This window comes from Muntiacus reevesi, chromosome 3 (genome assembly GCF_963930625.1).
Source record: "Muntiacus reevesi chromosome 3, mMunRee1.1, whole genome shotgun sequence".
NCBI lineage: Eukaryota > Metazoa > Chordata > Mammalia > Artiodactyla > Cervidae > Muntiacus > Muntiacus reevesi.
Window position 1 is genome coordinate 183,026,333 of NC_089251.1, and position 3,415 is coordinate 183,029,747.

Consider the following 3,415-nt stretch of genomic DNA (forward strand, 5'->3'; position numbering starts at 1 on the left):
CTGAGGAGCTGGCACTCTCTTTTGACCTCAAGAAGAATGTGTATGTGTGTTTCTGCCAACACTAAATGAACAGCTTTTTAGATAATGGTATTATGGCCACAATGGAGAGGTTATATTCTTGGATATACAAATCTAAACCTGCTGATCTCTCACATGAGTGAGACTTCTATCCCCAATAGTTTCTTAGGCATCAAACCTTGGATATCCAGATACCTGCTCAGCATAACATATCTCTTCCCTTTAGAGTCCCTCTGTCCAAAGCTTGGTAATGCCATCGAAAACACCTTTCTTCTAATCACTGAGAAATCAGCTCTTTAGTCATTTCCAACTCTTCACTCTTAAAATTCAAGCTCTAAGGCATACTAAGTGATCTTAACATAGGCTATTTGAATGTCTAATCTTCATTTCCTTATTTGTAAATTCTAGATAATTTTAACTACCTCATAAGGGCTTTGAAAGACTAATGGTACTACTAGTATGACTATTACTAGAAGTAGTATTAGTAATTATAATAGTGGCTAACATTTATTGATCTCTTAGGATTTTTTCATATTTAATCCTCATAACAACTCTATGAAACAGGGCTGTATGTTTTACCTTCAGGTCACAGAATAAGAAAATTAGGATGCTCATTTCAGCAGCACATATACTAAAATTGGAACGATACAGAGAAAACTAGCATGGCCCCTATGCAAATTCATGAAGCATTCCACATTTTTGTATGACTCAGGGAACTCAAACTAGGGCTCTGTAACCACCTAGAGGGGTGGGATGGGGAGGGAGCTGGGAAGGAGGTTCAAGAGAGAGGGGACATACATATACCTATGGCTTATTCATGTTAATGTTTGGCAGAAACAAATACAATACTATAAAGCAATTATCCTTAAATTAAAAATAAATAAACTTGAAAAGAAAACGAGGCCCCCAGAAACTCATCCATCTATTCAGGAAATGTTTACTGAGTGCCAAGACTGTACCAGATAATTTTCTAAGAGGTTGAGAGCCTCCATTGTGTAAGACAGGGTCCTTGATCTTATGTAACTTACATCCTAATTGGGGATAACCAAGTCAGCAAATAAAATAATTATACACTGTGAAGAGTCCTGAGAAGTAAACAGTAGAGTCTTGTGTGAGAAAGTAATAGGTGGGTTGGACTACTTTGGGTTGATTTTAAAAGGCATATATTTAAAATGGATAACCAACAAAGACCTACTGCATAGCACAGAAAACTCTGCTCAATATTATGTAACCACCTAAATATGAAAGGAATTTGGAAAAGAATAGGTACATGTATGTGTATAACTGAATCAGTTTGCTGTAACCCTGAACCTAGGGCTTCCCAGATGTCTTCGCCGGTAATGCAGAAGATGCAGGAGATGTGGGTTTGATCCCTGAGTTAGGAAGATCTCCTGGAGGAGGAAATGGCTAGCCACTCCAGTATTCTTGCCTGGAGAATCCCATGGACAGAGGAGCCTGGCAGGCTACATTCCAAGGGTTGAAAAGAGTCGGACACAACTGAGGTGACTTAGCATGTATTCACACCTGAAAGTAACAGAACATTGTTAATTAACGATACTCCAATATAAAATAAAGTTTAAAAAAGACCCAAGGAGTTAAAAAAAGAAAAATTTCCTTTAAAGAAAAATAAAGGCATCTCTAACTAGGTGACATTTAAGCTGAGAGGTTAAGGGTGAGAAAGGATTCAACCAAGAAAGGATTCAACCAAGAAGGTTGAGTGCAGAGGCTTTGAACAAGCAGGAGCTGGAGAGGGAGTGGGGGAGTTGAGGGGAGTGAGGTGGAAACAGGCCGCAGATGGAAAATGCTCTGCACAATGGCAAGGAATTTGGAGCTTATTCCATGCAATGGGAACACTGGATAGAATGAGAACAGTGCAAAGACAAATCTGAATTAAAATTTCAAATTGAAACTAAATTTCAAAATTTAATTTCAATTAGTGTGATGTAAGGCTGATAAGGGTGCAAGAGGTAAACCTGGAAGACCAGTTGGGCAGCTATTCAGAGTCAGGGCAGGAGATGACGGGGGCTGGGCTCGAGGAGCAGGTGGAATGCACACCAGTGAAGAGATGAAGGGGCTGTTTTTGAGACAGAGCCTTTGTGACTTGCTAATGGATGTGGAGGAAAGTGAGGAAAAAGGAGGATTTAAAGATGTTTCTAGCGACTTCCTTCATGGTCTGGTGGTTAGGACTTTGCCTTCCAATGCAGGAGTGGGGCTGGGGGTTCAATCCCTGCTTGGAGACCTAAGATCCCACGTATCTTGTGGCCAAAAAACCAAAACATGAAATGAAACTGCATTTTAACAATAAAGAGTTTAATAATAGCCCATATAAAAAATATCTTTAAAAAGAGGTTTCCAGCTTAAGCCTCTGGGTGAATGGCAGGGCCAGGAACTGAGCTGGGATGATTGGAGTAGAAACAGGTTTTGAGAAAAACAAATGGGGCATGAAATCAAGAGTTCCAGTTTGATTGTTAAAAAAAAAGGTGAGCACACAGTCAAATCAAGAGGTCAATTAGACAGTTGGGTACCCAAATGTGGATGAGAGATTAAAAAAAAAAGGATTATCTGCATATACATGCTGTTTAGGGTCACTGGCATGGAGGAGAAAAAAGAGAAGCCCTCAGGTCTGAATGCCTTAACATTGATCATTTATAAGTCAGCCAAGGAGAAGAATTTAGAGATTCAACAAGAGACTCTTGCCCTAGTTCGCCCAGTTAGAAAGGAGCTGAGCTCTGATGACGCATGCAGAATTTGTGAAGAGTCCCGTAGAGACTGGCTCCTAAAATGCCCCTTCCCTGTAACCAGAATTACTGCAACCTCTTCTTCCACCTCAAAACTCCAAGTCTGTCCTTCAAGGCCAACTTTAATGGGCTGATTTCTACTTCCCCAAACTATTTCCAGCCACTCCTAAATATTTGTCAACTAAAAGACACTGCACAACTGACAAACTTCTAAGTACTTGTAGGGCAGTTTTAGGTAACAGCAGTCTCACAACAATAAGATTCACTCGTTCAGCAAATTTTGGGCATTTGCTGCCTGCCAGGCCCTCTTCAAATCCTGAGGAGACTCCAGAAAGCACATAGGTGAAGTCCCTGCTCTCCTGGAGCTGATGTCGCAGGGAGGGCTAGCGCCGTTCTAGTCAGCTCATGGGTCCATCCATGGGTCATGGCCATTCCAACCTCCTCAAACATTCATTCTTCCTCCCTACCCTCTTTCCTCATCTCCCCCATCTCAACCCTCCAGTTCCATAGAAGCCATTCAGTCTAAAATTTGGCATCAGTTACATTCCCACCTGTGAGCACTGGAGTCTCCAAACGTCACCTGCCCACCTCCACTCCCTCCTGCAGAGACACACGCCTTCCTACAGAGATCCTCTCCAGTCAGAGAACCCCACAGAAAG

General features: G+C 41.5%; 1 pseudogene; it reads left to right on the forward strand.

Annotated features, from left to right (window-relative positions):
* The first annotated feature begins 625 nt into the window (after positions 1-625).
* LOC136165736 (U6 spliceosomal RNA) lies at positions 626-719 on the forward strand (annotated as a pseudogene).
* The last annotated feature ends 2,696 nt before the right edge of the window (positions 720-3,415 follow it).